At 35.6% G+C, this 17,673-nt stretch overlaps 1 protein-coding gene across 2 annotated transcripts in view; it reads right to left on the reverse strand.

Moving 5' to 3' along the window:
* Positions 1–17,673, reverse strand: part of LOC140162974 (uncharacterized) — a 137,316-nt gene that overhangs the window by 50,117 nt on the left and 69,526 nt on the right. The window lies entirely within an intron of this gene.

Consider the following 17,673-nt stretch of genomic DNA (forward strand, 5'->3'; position numbering starts at 1 on the left):
TTCTTTTTTTACTAAATTTCCATCAAAATTATCCTTTCCGATTAACATATTCTCTATAAGTGAGTACTAGATCTCTTTTGGTGGTATTACTGCGCTTAAATATTTCATTAAATATCCATCAAAATTATCCTTTTCATACATTTTGACTGAATAACACGAACCACTTCCTGTTACTGGTCAAAAATAGGTTATTCACCAAAATTTTCTAGCATTTGACATGCTCAGGGAAGTATAAAAGAGCATACGTCACCTGATCTGATCCACGCAGGCCAAAGCCAGAAATCCTTTTGAATAAGTTCATCAGGACTGATATAGTTAAATTTAATATCAGATTTAGTTGTACAAGTTCAGAATTTTACTCACATTTTAGACGTTTCATCTTCCGTGCGGTAGATTTCATCAGGTTACATGAAAGATGAAACGTCCAAAACGTGAGTAAAATTCTGGACTTGTACAACTAAATCTGATATTAAAAAAAGCCAGAAATGGTTGAAAATTGAGTTGCACAGTATAGTACCTTGTTGAGTTCCCAGGTCTCTTGAATATATTTGGTTGCAAAGTTATGAACCATTTATATGTCCATTTTCTTACTTTTTCTCCTCATTTTTTGCCTATATCTTGGTTTCATTGTTGCCGACTTTAGCCTGATGGATCAAATTTGGTCACATGTACCTATACTTATGAAGCATACATGGAATTAGATCAATTATTGCTCCTTATAAATGATAGTCCCAATTTTGTACTGTGTTGCTTTTGTACCTGTATTCCGATTCAAATCAAATTATTACCTTGACTGATTGTCTGTGAGGATGGAAATAATTTATTTCACACATCGCATGGCGATCATAACAATAACCCAAATTCTTGACAAAGGCTGCACAACTTTGATTTCCATAACCAAGTGATATGCTGGCTTTGTTCCCTACAAAATAATAGATTTTCCATTTTCACAATGCAGATTGAATAGCTCTGAAATGATGAAGCACCTAGAATGCAGAAACAAGCACTAGAATGCAGAAACAAGCACTAAAAGGCATGTGTATTGAAGGAATTCATATTTCACTAGGATCCACAACATGTTCATCTATCAGGGCGCAGTTCTTTAACCCCAATACATTTGTACATTCATTGAATGACCTTTGAAAATTTGAGTACAAAAACTCATACTCTGTAACTTTAGATCAAATTTTGCACTATGATTGTTTAATTGAGGTTATTGAACTATGCCATTGGGATGAGGCCATTGTGGTCCATAGTGTATCAACTACTTGGAGGTGGAGCCCAACAAAGTTAACTGCTAAGGTCGATTACTACACAAAAAGGGTAACTGCTTTTGTTTAACCTTAGCATTGGGTTATTCCATTTAAAATCCACACTAGCCCCTGTGGAAGATTTGGGAAATATCTTCCACAGAGGGAGTATGAATTTCAAATAGAATGAACACATTAGGAAGCTCCATTTGACACTCATCCTCCCTCAGTGGAAGATTCAGGTTAAATCTTTCTCAGAGGGTGTATGAAATTCAAATGGAACTGCCTAATGTGCTCATTCCATTTGAAATTCATACTCCCCCTGTGGAAGCTATTTCCAAAATCATCCACAGGGGTAGTGTGGATTTTAGATGGAATAGCTAACCATTTTGTGCTCCAAGCAGAATAGCAGTCTAAAACCTTTTTGTGCTCAAAGTCGACGATATGCGCCATGTTTCATTAGAACATGCACATCTTCTTGGTTCATAGAACATGAGCTGATGAAATTGTGAGCAATTGAAATTTTCATCATTTTTCTTGTTTATCATCACATTATAGGGGAGTACCATTAATGTTTATACAAAATAAAAAATCACATCATTTATCAATATTTTTGCTTGATACATACTATAAAACAAGGTTGTGTACATATAATCACTTTCTGTTCAACAATTTTTTCTGATACATACTATAGAAACAGTATTTTACAAGGTCAAAATAATTACAATCTGGTCGACAAAATTCATTTTTGTTTGATACACACTATAAAATAAATACCAGCCTTTTTACTATATTGATATACCAATAACTTCATCATGATTATTTTGATGAACAAAAGTATATTTCCAGTTTTGAAACACAGTATAAAACAATAATTACATATTCATAATAATTATTAATTACATCAATTGTTTCAACGTATTCTTACCATGATTATGCTACAGCTGTAAATTGCTAATATATTATAACAAATTTGTCTTATTTACATAATTTTACGATTCAATATTTTGTACATCATCTTTATACAAAAGTCACAAAAAGTTCAATTTCACAGAAAAACAAAACCAGAACTAAACAAAAATCTCAATTTATTCAAACCAAAATGTGCCAAAAAATGACTGTTCACATTATATGCAGTGCTGAATTCAATACAAAACGATTTAGCGTAAAAGTGGATATTTTCATGCATTTTACCCGCCGAGTGCGTAATTCTGCTGGCAAGGTGTGTTAGCTAGCCACCTGTCCATCCACCCGTCATTTTGGACTGACAATTTTCTCCTGGGACAGGCAAAATTAATGCCTGTGATATATGCTAAATTCTAAAAAGTTAATGCTTGAGTAAGTTCTGTGAACTCAAAACAAGACCAGACCAATAAATCAAGGCTATAGCACATTAGCTATTTGAAGGGGTAGAGATCTGGTTTTTGTTTTCAGGGTAAATTTTGGACATAGGTAGTTCTTTGTCAAAATGACTGATATCATTAACAAACTTGGTGTGAAAACAAGGGGTTATGTAATTAAGCTTAAAATTGTGATTTCAAAAACAGGCAAAGTAGTTTAATATCAACAAAGTGTGCACAATTAACCGCTCAAAAATGTCAACTTTTACGGTACAAAATGTGAAAACCCTTTACTTTTGAAGTGTTCAACATGGTCGAAATCCATCAAATATTCCTAAACATGAATAATGACCAATTAACTTAGTTTACAAACTTATCTATACTTTTTATTCACACAACAAATAAAAGGCCAAACTACGGTAAAAGTATAAATTTTGATGATGAAAAATGAGCTATTCTAGTTATTCTGTGGAAGATTTGGGAAATACCTTCCACCTGGTGCAGTATGATTTTCAAATGGAATGACAACATCAAGCAACTCCATTTGAATTTCATACACTCTCTGAGAAAGATTCAACCTGAATCTTCCACAGAGGGCGGAAATGTTTCACATAGAACTGATTAATGTTGCATTTGAAATCCATACTCCCCATCTGGAAGATAATTATTTCCAAAATCTTCCGGGGGGATTTTAAACAGATTAGTCCAATATACCAATCCCTTATGTCATGCATGGTTTGTCATGTTTGGGCAAAACCTCTGGAAAGGAAAATCTGTCTTTTAGAGACCTATCCAAATAAAAAAGTATTTTCAACTGAAAAGATTTTGAAATAAAATATATATTTAGATACTATGTATTATAGCATTGACAATATGGCATTAAGTAACAAATCCAATTTTTAATTGGAAAAACTGATATGCAATATACATTTGAATCCTTGCACTTTCTTTGGATTGTTCCCCATGTGAAAAAAGTGACTTTATTTAGTTGATTGTAAGCTATTAATAAGAAGAAATCACAAGTGAGGGTTGTCCAGGATTTGATTATGAATAAAAACGATAAAGTTCATTGTCAATTTTATTTTGGTTTCAGTCGGTCAGTGGCTCAACGGTGCCTGTTTGATTTAGGATTGGAATATATATTTCTCGCAGAAAGATTTTACTAATTTTCTCAATTTTGCAAGTTGAATGGGAGATACATCTCATATAAAATCACACAATGCAACACTTAAACACAACTATAAAGTCCAATGACATCTCCATAACTCGGTTTTAGTCTGTTTTAGAGACCTACTCAAGAAGGCCCTCTATTGGGAACTGCAACCACACCTTTAGATTCATGAGTCATCTTTTTGACAGGCCTTAAGTATGCCTGGACCAGGAGCTAAAATGAGCTCCTGGTCCCAAAGATGGTTCCTGGTCCTATAGTGTGTAGTGTAAAATATTGGATACACCAGGAGCCAAAACTGGGTAACCATGGGGTAAAAAAAACCTGGGTGCCTGGTTAATATAAGCCTTGCTTTTTGATTTCAGGTAGGTTTTGTCTTAGTGGATCCGCCTTGTTGATTGACCAATCTGGGTATTTGCATCAGGACAACGCTTCAGGAATATTTTCCTCCTCTTTTTATTTTGTCCGCTTCTTTCGGACAAGGGGGCGTACACACAGTTTAACTACATCTTTGACCAACTCATCACACCCTCTACAGCAGTTCTTGTTGCCTATAGAAGCAAACAGTCACATGTGATGGGTTGTTAATCTGATGAAACCACTAGTGACTGAAACGTCACTAAAATGTGAGTTAAACATCTTCATTTTTCTTTGGAATTGTTCAAAATGAACAAAATTCTCAGTTCAAATCAACATTTCAAATGACCTTATTCACAGATAGAAAAAAAATCAGATGTAACACAGGTGTTGGTAAATTTCCTGAACATCGAGCTGGCCCATGGCAAGACGGCCGAGTCCTTGTGCACCGGCAATTTATGAGAGCTTGCCCTGGGAATAGGCTATAGGCTATCACCCCCCAAAAAAATATATTATTTTGCTCTCTTTATAACGAATATCATCACCCAATTCCGGAAAAAAAAGTTGACAAAATTTCTGATAAAATAAGGCAGTACATGGTGAGCTCTTCAGATTGAGCTATTCCAGTTGAAATCCTTACACCCCATATGGAAGACATGACCTAAATCTCTCACACAGGGAGTGTGAATTTCAAATAGGGTCACCTGAATGGGTAACATCATTTGAAATCTAAAATAAAAATAAAAATAAATGTAGATATTTATATAGCGCTTTATGCCGTAAACAGCCTCAAAGCGCTTAACATTTATTCCGCCGTCATTAGAATATGTCGGAACCATGTTTGCAGCCTACAAGTGGTGCAGGGTCCATCAGTACAACGCCTGTGACTACCCCTAACAGCTTCCCATTGCACCTACATAAAAAGCTTCCCATTGCACCTGGGTGGAGTGAGGCAAGCGAGGCAAAGCGCCTTGCCCAAGGGCACAACACGGTGGTAGGACTGGGAATCGAACCTACGCACGTAGAGCAAGATCTCAGATTATGAGTCCTTCATAAAGGGATTACGGTCATGTCTTCCATTAGGGGTGTAAGGATTTGAAATAGAACATCCCATTCTTCCAATGCTTGCACCTCTGGTGAAGTGAGACCTGTAACTCTGTTAGTGTCAATAAGATTTACCCAGTTCCTTCACAAAAGCTAAGAATTTTGACATCTTTTTGCAGCCTAGCTATACAATGATTTCCCTGGTGCAAATTAATAGAAATTTTACTGTCATCTTCAGGGAAAAACATTTGCCAGATTATCTTCTCTTTTTGTGTCATATCTGTAAATCTCACTGAGGGAATCGCTGAATCATTGGCTGTCTTTTTCACCGATACATACAAGTTCCCTTGGTAATGCATTATGAGCATCAACTATGAACCCAGCCCCACATAGTGTAACCTTTTTATAGACTTTAATCCATCTGGATATGGACTAGATATAGATTCAATATTATTTCTGAGCAGTGAGCAGTGGTTTATACATTTAAAATGAGGAAGTACCCTAAAATACCCTATATCATCATGAGTGATTGTTTCGCCTTGCTCCCACTTCTGAATTCCTTTACTACAGAGCTGTCACATACATGCAAGATCAGGCATGAGAATGGCTTTTTTGAAAACTGCCTAAAAAGGTGTGTGAATTTGGCCTTAAAGCCTTAATGTATGATTTCCGTCAAATTTTGATTTTGTTATTCTTTATTCAAAATGTTGAAATAATATTAGTAACAACTGACGGGAAGGGTTGCTGTCTATTTTAGGTTGAAATAACAAGGTAAAGTGAAAGAAACCCCACTGGTTATTTTGGCCATTTAACACACAGTTCTATGGGAAGACATTATTATCATAATTTTTAAATTATGATAATATGTCGAACTTTGCTCTGTTGACCTACAAAGACAACACATTTGGCCGATTCCATTTAGGTGCAAGTTGGGACATGTGTAAACATTACAAATATGCAAAAAAATCAGGTTGTAAAAAAAATAACCAATTTCATATTATAAGATCGTACATTATGGCTTTAAATAGCCCAAAACAGGCTGAAAATATAAAAATGAGTAAATTTGGACAACAAAACTGCCTACAAGATGCCTTGAAATTCCAAAACCTTGTACAAACTAGACCATTCACATAAAACACTAATTTTGAAAATGTTGGCAAATTGGAACTTTTCTGTATCAGGATTTGTCTCTAGCACAGCCTTGGAAACTGATCATTAACTGCAAACAATGAGCATGGCTTTGGCCCACAGTCTGGCTGCAAAATCACTCCTCCTGTCAATGTGCTTGGTTAAAAGATCACGAAAAGTCTTTGTCAAAGACTAGAATAAGAGCATAAAAACCCACTAACATGCCTAGTACTGCTTCATTAGCTCTTGCACGTCTATAAAAACTTTTCAAAGTCTACATCTATGTAATGAGCCTTCAATGATAAACATGCACTAATCATAACATACATTTACCTGTGTACTTTCACGGGTCGGTCAAAAAACTCTACGGAGCCAAATTAAAACACGTTTATACGTAGCTCAAATTAGAGCTGACAAATATATGGCATGTAAATGAAGCAAATGAAGTGTTGTCAGAATGGAAATAAATCCTAGATTGAGATTAATCACAAAAGCCTTGTCGTCAATTCAATGATACAAATTAGTTTCCCTCGCTCCGACAGAAGAGGAGCCATAGCTGTGACAATTTAATTGCGTCTCTTAACAAATGAAAGTGTAGATACTGGGACTGTTTATAGGATGCAGTTTAATACAGGTTTGATGCAGATCCATGTAGGCTTAAGTGGTCTTTTTTAAAATTCAGCAATGATAATGGTGAAATGAACTCACCGCCAGTAGCGTAGTATGAGTCATCCTATTGGGGGGGGGGGGGGCACTGACCATGATTGGGGGGCACCAGTCGTGACTGGGGGGGGGACAAGTCATTTTTCAGACATTTTCATTTGGTATTTTCTAAATTTTAATTGCGATTGCTGGGCACATGCCCCTCCCCATGCCCCTATGATGCTACGCCACTGCTCACTGGCCCAAGAGGTATTTTCTTTTATGTTGTGGCTCTGGTGGCAGTCCGATAGGGCCCAAACGGCCCGCATGGGAATTTCCACAGAGTCAACCTATGTTAACAGAAAGAATCTCATGGGCAACAATCATTGGCTGATCTTAATCTGACCAGGTTTAAATGGAGTTAATGCAAATGTTACATGAATGTGCATCAATACCTGCTCCAGTTGCACACACAGATGAATGTAACTTGGAATTCCGAAACCTTCCACACATTTATGCTAATCTTTTTAAATGTCATAGTTTTCATGAAAATAGATCTGCACTGGAATGGCTCAAACTCAGGCATGAGACTGCACTTTGCTAAAAAAACTGACAAATTGAAAATGCACGTAAAATTGGGCAAAAAGTACCAAAAATAGGCTGAAATTAAATAAAGTTGTGGAAATTTTGACTAAAAAAAACAGATTTCAGTTTTAAAACTGAAAATTCTCATGCCTGCAAAGTGTCAAAATGTGGACAAACAGGCCTGGTTTGTATTGATTATGTGTGAAATTGTTTTCTTATGCGAAATCACAAATGCAAAGTTCATTTGTAGCTTAATAAATAAATGGGAAATAAATTACACTCGCACTTAACATTTCTACATGAAGTGCAAATTAATATCAGGGGGGTGGGACCTTGCAAATAAGTTTTATGCAATGGAAATCTCAGCAGTGAACAAAGCACTAAATTATCACAAGTGGTGTACCATAATTGTAACCCTTTTGTATTCTTTTCAAGTTATCTGTTTTTATGTGCGTACAGTTGGTAAATATATCACTTGAACTGCTTGCTGCGATTGATGCACTCCGTATAAAATGCATTTTCAAACTGTAAGATTTTGTCTTTTATAAATTGCTTGTGTATTGGAATTTATAACTCTCCAGTTTACATCGGTAGATCTGGATAAAGCTCAACTGCGATCTTGTTCAACATTTCGAGTCACTGTGACTCCTGGGTCTGGTCATCTTTTACTCAGTTGTGTCAGCTGGCTCCCGAACAGTACAAGTGAGACAGTTTTGTTTCAAAAGAAATGATTTGTGAATAATTTTGATAGCTTTAATAAGCAGGGAATCATTGATCACAATACATAATATAAATTCTGTTTCATTATTATTATTCAAACCCTCTTTCACAAGTCGTAGAAATTTTGAATACAAAATACAAGTGGTCACCAATAAGTCCATATTTGGAATGAAATCCTCATAAATAGTAACCCATCCCGGGATACACTAAATTCTAATTCAGTTGGTGCGACAAGAATACATGCAATTTGATTGGTTTTCACCTACATGTATACATTATGTCACGATAGTGGATAGTCATATAAGACAGTGAGCGTGCCGACGTTGCGACACGCAACCGTGGCGGCACACGTGTAGATCCTCACTGATCGCGCGATAATGCGTTCGCGTAATACATGTGCGCGAAATAAGAACGCGATTCGGCAGCTTAGATGTTCGCAATGGTTTCGTTCATTTAAAATAACGGGGATGTACTTACTAAAGTAACTTGATTTTTTTTCTGGAAAAAAGCACTTTTACTTTTAGAAAATTATACTTAAACTGAATAAGAATGAGAATCCATTATGACACGATATTGGATAATCAAAAGACAAAATCCTATCTTTCATTCTCTAAAGGTAGCATGCCATTTACATCTGCTGGCAGAAATACAGGTAAAATGAACAAGTGATTGACTACAAAGGGGCTATGATTAAATATTAGAAGAAACAAAATCACGTAGTTTGAACATCCAATTGAAGCTAACAAGAAAATGTTCATGTTGTCGTCTTGTTGAAGAATACAATAGGAAACGTAATAATACTAAGTGCATTCTGGATTCTGAAATAAACACGTAATATCACCAATGCGCTGCCTGTCAATATCTGATTATCTCAGTGCTTCTTTCAAAGGAATATTAAGTGATGTGATCGTGGAAGAACGAGGCACATGTCGGAAAGGAGCTAAGCTAGCGAGGTGGATTTACTATTGTACCTTACCATTGTGTTACAATGTGGCAGCACTTGCCCATGCATTGGTAATTGCAAGTTGAAAATGGGTTAAGAATGTTATAAAAAACAATGCTGACTTCCTTTGTTTGTCTAGTTAGAAAGTTGAGTCCCCCCTGTTAAATCTTGCATAAATCCAGTGACGACTCAACCAAACTTAACCCCATGAGAACTACCCGCCAATTGGCCAAAAAGAAGTTTTCATTATCAATTGGACCAATCGGCAACATTGTTAGAATAATTTCACCACACAAAAAAATTGGGGTGAATTATTTGCAAAGCTCCATTCTGATTGGTGATTAAAAGTGAAGATATCATGTAATTGACCAATCAGAGGCAATGTTAGATCGGCAGGTAGTGCTCAGGGGGGTTAAACAAAAATAACAACTAGCACTAGCTATAGTCCCTTAGATTTCGGTATCCCAAAATCGGGTGCATGAAGCAGCTAAGGCAGCGTATACTGGCTGAAAATTGGTTAGGAATAGAACAAGAGGCCAGATCAGCCCTGGAAACAGGCCTAGAAAACAACCTTATAAAGATATATAGTTCCTTTCTTTATTTAGGAAGCAAACTTCCCTCTAAGTGCCAAAATTTTGTCTCTAAATTTCCTGGAAAAACCTTCCTGGATTCCATGTTTCTTCCAAGGATGTTGCAGAGCATCAAACAAATTTCTGGAGCACCAAGGCAAAAGTTTGTCCCACCAAAGCAGTATTTGCACACTCTGAATGTTTGATATTTTGCACCAGGTTTTCATTATCCTTTTAATTAAGTGCATTTTCCTTCAGAAATTTATCATCACCAATTTGAAAAACCATTAAGGATGCCCTTATGCTAAATGCTTTAATTATTGATTTCTAATTGTAAAGGTTGTCATTTCACTCTTGGAAATTCAAGAAGAAAATATTTCCTGCTTCTATAATATTATTATCATTATTAATTTTATCTTAAAATTCATTACCATTATTTTTTTCTTTCATTAAATATCATTTTTATGGCCTCTCCATAAACGAAACCATACAATAATATCTCCCAAGTACACAGGTTTTGCCTATATCCATTCAACAATAAATAATTGATGCTCCGAGAATGAAACAAATCGTCAACGACTTATGACTCATTTCTTCCAATCATCGCACAATACCGCTACGTGTTTTCTGCCGGAACCTCTCCCTCATCATAACCATTGTGTTCAAAACGGTTCTTATATATTTTTCAAGGTCTTGCTTTTCAGGTACCACTTGCTTATTGATTTATATCCTATTGTGGATATTTTCCAGTTACAATGTATTTTCAAAATCAAACCTACGCTCAATAAAATCGGCACTGATGATGTGCATGTGGGCTGTCTTTTTTATTCTATTTGATTCAATATATACTTTTGTTTGTTTGCTTGCTTCTTTCTGATCTCCAAATGCAAAATATATGAAAAAGTGGTATTGAGCTGCTATTGTTTATTGCACATAATGGGCAATTCCAGTTAAAATACATACACCCCCTATGGAAGACACAACCTTAATCTCCCACACAGGGGGTGTAGGTTTCAAATGGAGTCACCCATTCAAGTAACCCCATCTGAAATTCACACTCCCTGTCTGGGAGATTAAGGTCACATCTTCCATATGGGGTGTATGGATTTTAAACAGAATAGCCTAATAGCTGCATCCTTCAGACAATATAAGTTGAATTCAGCAAATCATTTATTTATCTGTAAACGTGACACATGTTGAAAATAACCAAAGAGATATATAACAACAATCCTACTGGTTTGTATGAATCTTTCTTTTTTTTTATCCCCCTGAGAGAGAATCTTGCTACTAATGAGTTCCGCTGTTATAGTGGATCACAATGTACATCATCATAAATCCCCATTAGCTTTTCAATCAATCTCTCATACTTGACTCTTTTAAATTTAATTTTAAAAATAATATTCTTAAAAGTATTATTTGCTTAAGGAATCGGATAGCAACGTTTGCACAGTATTTTTGTGGGACATGAGAGCACATCAGAAACACCAAATTACATTCTGAATACGAGGAATGTCCTTCTGGTATCAAATAATTTTGATTGTTTGAAATTCGCGATACAATACAACATAAGTCAGAAATTGACGACTAAATCTTCATTTAATGTTATAATCTTTGCTGTTCATGAATCGCAGCACATTATTTTATCATATGTAGTTTTAGAATCCATTATATATCACCATTATCTCAGACACTTTTACTGTTTTGGATTTTATGGCTAATAAATTCTTAAGTTAAGTTTCCCGTAGGTCTTGATGAGCATTTCATTTTTGGAGCAATTTAAAGCATTTCATTTTTAATTTGAGAAATCCAGGAAAAAAAAAGGAATTTTTAACAAAAAACTGAACGGCAAAATTGGTTTCAGGGGTGTGAGAGGCCACAGACCAAAAACGAGGAAAATCACTAAAAACAGCGTAAAATCAGGGTAAAAACGCCAAATATGGGCTGAAAATAAAAGAAAAACATGTAAATTTTGGCAACAAAAAAGAGGAAATCAGCTGAAAAGAGGAACTCTCACATCCCTGTGTTTTTTTTTAATTCAATAAATCTTATGAAAAAGCAATATTTTTACTCACAAAAAGTCAGAAGTCACAGATTTAACATTTGAACCATCTTCAAATTGAATCTAGGACACATGTAAAACAATTCATGCACTGATCTTATCGAAATGTCAAAAATGTGCATATTTTTTCTTAATCTAGCATATCCAATGCTCAGTGACACCAAAAATACTTTCTTTCCACATAGTGTGTATTTTTTCTTCTCCCTATAAATAACTTGATTCTTTCTTGATTTCAATGCACGAAGTCAATGGTCAATAATAATTTCCAGCAATTACATTTACAGCACTCAAAATGCCAAACAAAGAACGCATACAGTATTACATAGAGCCTGTCGTTAAGTGAATTGCTGTTCGAGCGAGCGCAGTTTATCATATTTTCTTAATCTCTGGAATTGACCTTGACTTCCATTCACTCATTTTTTTTATTTTCTTTCATTTTGCATGAGCTCACTGCAAGCATCAGTTAAATGGCATTTGATCAACCAAAAATATCTCTTGTTTTGTTAAAAGTAAAAATGATTTCTGTGATATGAGAATGACTTAATTAGAGTGCATTATTCTGCAAGAAGCTTTGTCTAAAGAAAAACATTAAACCAGTCATAAGAGATTATAATATATATTTTGAGTTTTATAAGAGTAACATAATAGTATGTGTGAGAAAATGCTGGCAAACGAGGACACACACAAGATTTCACATTTAAACCGTGGACCTCTCTGTAATGGAAGACAGTCCTCGGTTCAAGGATCTGCAAATGTCCGCAATTGCATGATGTATAATGCCTTTGTCAGATGCATACATGTCCCCTATGGTACTTGATATAATTATAACGTCCGCAGTTGCTAGGTTAAATTTCCCATTTATAAACATACACACAAAAATGGCGGAACACATATTCCTCAGTATTTCAATTGAGTATGGACTCAGATGTCCGCGTTTGCATAGTCCTAAACTGTGTCCATGTTAGGATACGATTACATATCAGGGTGTGCATCTGTTTTCACCCACAACCGTGGACTTTTGTATGAATTTAAGCTCATAAAACGTGGACACACAAACATCATGGACATTCATGGTTACATAGACCTATTCCAGAGGATGATGCACACCTTGAGCCAGAAATTGAGCCTATAGGTCCCTGATTCAAGGTTTGTCCGTTGCCCAGTTGCCCATGAACAGCAATGATTATGACATTAATTGAAGCTTTAGTCACCAAATCATAACTTGTGTAAAAAAAGTCCATAGATTCAAAATGAAATGTCAGTCCTCAGTTACCTATGTGTAAAATCCAATGGCCCACAGTTGTGGGTGAATACGAGTAGGAGTGTGTGTGCATGCAAGTATACTTGTGGTGTGCATGCATGCCTGTGAGAGTGATGGTAATATTTTAAACTTTAAAAAGTTACTGTATTCCAAATCATTAAAAAAACCTTCAGCAGTATCTGGATAAACTTATTTTTCTTTAAACAAGTCCTAGACTGGGTAAATCCCTGCACCACCTTGCACCTGGAGATTCCATAGTCAATGGCCCAGCAGATGTACACAATCATATTGTGTACGACCACACTAATTACGAACAAAAAATCTTACACGTTTATCTTCCCAGATAATTTCATCATCCACGCTCAAATGCACATCAATGGCAAATTAGGTTCAGGCCCAACGAATCAGATCTACAAGTGAACGCAGTTGTTAAATTCATCAAGTGGTACTCGTTGTTTGATCCTTAAGTGAATCTCTCGACCAGACAAATTGCACCGTGCCATTCTGTTTGTTTAAAGCTGGTTATATTTTTGCTGCGTTTAACTGAAGCTTAAGCTTCAGTGATCCCCACATGCCAAAGATAATACAAAGCGATCATCAACAAAGTAACCAATTTTACCAGCTTGTATTAAGTTTTTGTTCAAATTCAAAGTTAAATCTTTTTCGTGAGATAATTGCATTTTGCCAATTATGTCGACAATGGACTTTGCTAACAGCATCTGGGCGAACAAAACTGTTGATGGGAAAAAAGGAGAAACTTATCAATTATCTGTTGTGTTAGGTAATTGAAAAAGGACCATATAATCTGTATCTATATCTAAAAAAAGTGTTTATTTCCATGGAAGACAAGTTACCTAAAGAAGGCAACATATCATCAAGGGTTGAGGGCCAGAAAGCCTCAACTCTCAATCACCTGCTCCCACAAAATGATCATTAAGTCGCCAGGGCACTATAGAAGAAACAGTCCATTAATCATGACAAAATTCGATAGTTCACAAAAGACATTGCGGTGGAAATATTGATTTTTGAAGACCAAAGCAAGGAGCCAACTTTACGCTCATTTTGTGAGAGCTGGTCATAGTGAGTTACGTCTTTCTGGTCCTGAACCCTCGATATATTCTACAATAAATGTATTTCTTTATTGGGCTATTCCAGTTGAAATCCATACACCCTATGGAAGACATTACCTTAATGTCCCACATAGGGGGTGTAGATTTCAAATGGCATCACCCATTCAGGTAACACTATTGAAATGGAATGAACATAATTAGGCAGCTCCATTTGAATTTCATGTACCTTCTGAAAACGATTCAACCTAAATCTTTGGCAGAGGGAAGGAAAGTTTCAAATAAAGTTTGTTAAAGTGCTAATTCTATTCAAAATTCATACTCCCCCTGTGGAAGATATTTCCAAAATCTTCCACAGAGGAGTGTAAACTTTAAATGCAACAGCCCAATAGTACAAAATGCCAATAAAAATAATTTTAGTGTTGTGAGCTCCAGCGTAAGTAATTCTTGCTTGCAATTATATTACTTGAACAAATACAATGTATTAACTGTTGTCGTCAATCTTGCGCTGAAGTGAATTAGGCTACCATTGTTCAACCTAATTTCGGGTCTGGCCACGAACTCGGCCCAAAACTCTAACCCAGCCAATTATGAAATACCATCTAATTTGATTAAAATATAGCGCTATCCATATAAGAATTGTCAAATCTTTTGTTGCCATCTTCTATTACCTGTAGTCAATCTAAATCTTTCTGCCCAAATATTATGTTACAGACTTAAGGATCTCAAACATTCTCATCGACCAGGGCATCGTTCTTTAACCCCAATACGTTTGTACATTCACCAAATGACCTTTGACTGTGGTGGGTACAAAAACTCATACTACCCAACTACTAGAGGTCAACATTTGAGCCAAGCTTGCTGAATGGAGCTTGATGAACTCTTGCCACTGGATACGAGTCTATTTTGGTCTCACAGTGAGAACCAAATTTCTTTGTGCGCCTTTATGCTGGAATGAGCTCAACTTGATCCATGCTCAGATAGACACAAACTATTAATACAATTATCGCAAAACTGAACTACTAAACTAACCATTAATTTTGTTGTTGCTGTCTGTTGGAGTAGAAAGTAATTCATTATATATAACGAAATACCTGAACCAAAACAAGTATTCAGAGTGGTGTTTTCACTGTGAGCTTGGGCAAGAGAAAGTGAGCTCACGTTGATCTGTATGTCATTAAAAATAAAAGGATATATCAACAACGAACTGTTACCAACTTCTTTGTTTGCTCAAGTTCAAAGAGTTTTCAGGGTTGCCACAGGGTTGCTATACCCGCACCCGCACATTTGGGCTAGGAATATGGGTCCATTTCAGATTCTCAAAGGCACGTTCCTACCCAAACCAAACTTGAGTATCTCAATCCTAGCCATGCAAAATTTAACAAAGCAAAACCATTGGGCATGCATGTATCCCACGTGATGGGGTGACGCAATCGCTGTCGGTCATATACGCACATCTTTATTGGCTGGGCCAGCGACACACCAGGGATGCACTGCTTGATTATTATTCTCGACACAGGGATGAAAATTTACAAGTAATAGGTCTGAAGCAAGGCCTGTGGCCCATTAATTTCAAACTTCAGTTAGATCTGTATGTATTCAATCAAGTGGTTATCGACTCAATTGGGTGTTTTCTTTGCTAGGTAAATCACAGAAAATTATAGGATTTTTGCTCCCTTTCACACAGATTAGGAATTGGGCGACTTAGCATGGTACTTGCCATGCCTTAAGGTCTGGCAACCCTTATAGTTCTTTTGAAGAACATTCAACTGTATCACTGTGTGACATTTTGTCTGGTATCTTTTCTGCATTGAACTTCAGCTGAACAATTGGTCCATATGTTGAAAACAAATATTTTAATTGTCTCTGAAAATTTGAAAGAAAATATTGTGTTTTGATTGAAATAGATCAGGGAACAGAGTTGCAAAATACAACAGGTGTGATTGCACTTCTTTAAAAAAAAATTGAAATAGCCGACAAAAAATTCTGGCACTTTCCTATACTTCTGAAAAGGATGGAGAGGAATAACTCCTAAAACCTGATGCAAAATATCCTGAACTTTGGGGGAAAATCCTGAGAAGCCTGAAAATACAATTAGATATTCAAATTCTAGACATTCATCATAATTAGTTATTCAAATTTTAGATGACATGCACTTAGATATTCAAATTTAGATGTTCTTCCGACTGCATGAATCAGACTTTACAACTGTTTTGTATGCTATGTAAATAGTAATGAACTTCAGCTTTATATTTAAACAAATGCTGTACAGAAGACAGTAATAGCAGTTATTTTCTTGTGATTTCTTCCTAAGTAAAATTACTAAAAAGCCTTTATGTTGAGTAAAAAGTGCTTCTTGGAATTGGGACATGGATTTATACATTTCTTTTGTACAAAAAGGATTAAAACATAAAATATAAATATTTTGAATAATCTATTCAAATCAAGGTATGATTTTATAATCTCACTTCAAATAAACAATCATATATACTATTACTTGTAAACATTTATAGCTGCAAGGACATGACAGCACAGCACAAACTATAATGTATAAGACAACCAAATTTAGCATGAAACAATAAAAGCTTGTGATATCAAATAATAAACTAACATTTTTGACTTATTCTTCTAGTTGCGATTTCTTAAAATTTCAAGGTTCTTAATGAACCATTCCAATCACTAATCAACTCACACCTTTCACATGTAATGATTAACCCCATGGGCACTGTCTAACAGTGCCCCTGATTGGTTAATTCCATGACATAATCATCAGAGTAACCAATCAAATTGGAGCTTTTAGATTTGAAGCTTAATCACCTTCAGCCCTACTGACTATTCTTACCACATCTCTGATTGGCTCAATATATGACAAATCCCTCTTTGCAACCAATCAAATAAGTTGTATGAGACCGATAATTTGGTCGGTAGTTCCAATAGGGTTAAGACAGATTCACACACAAAATTGAATAGGATAAATTGACTTCGTTGTTTTACAATTTTCCCATTCAATCATTGTTAATTTGAGTGTGGTGATACCTGAATACTACGATTTTGATAAGAAAGGAATTACCAAGATGTCAAATGTGAAGAAAGATGTACATTGTATCAAAATAATTTATACTGCAACTTGTTTTATATTGAAACGCCTGCTACTTCTAAATGCAACTTGTGATTCTCTAATTGACCTGAATTTAGTTACATTACTTTTTGTAAAATTAATACAAATCTTTTCTTGCATTTTGATGAAGCAGACTTATTCATAATCACAATGGGACATTCCATTTGAAATCCATACCCCATATGGAAAATATGACCTTAATCTTCCACACAGGAAGTATTTCAAATTGAGTTACCTGAATGGGTGACTCAATTTGAAGTCTACACCCCATGTGTGAAAGATTAAGGTCATGTCTTCCATAGGGGGTGTATGGATTTCAACTGGAATAGCCCAATAAACATGATAAACGAAACCAAAGGAAATTTACTGGCTTTGCTAACAAGAATTTCATAAAAAGACAAACCTGGTGACGCCACTTCACT

Source organism: Amphiura filiformis, chromosome 10 (genome assembly GCF_039555335.1).
Source record: "Amphiura filiformis chromosome 10, Afil_fr2py, whole genome shotgun sequence".
NCBI lineage: Eukaryota > Metazoa > Echinodermata > Ophiuroidea > Amphilepidida > Amphiuridae > Amphiura > Amphiura filiformis.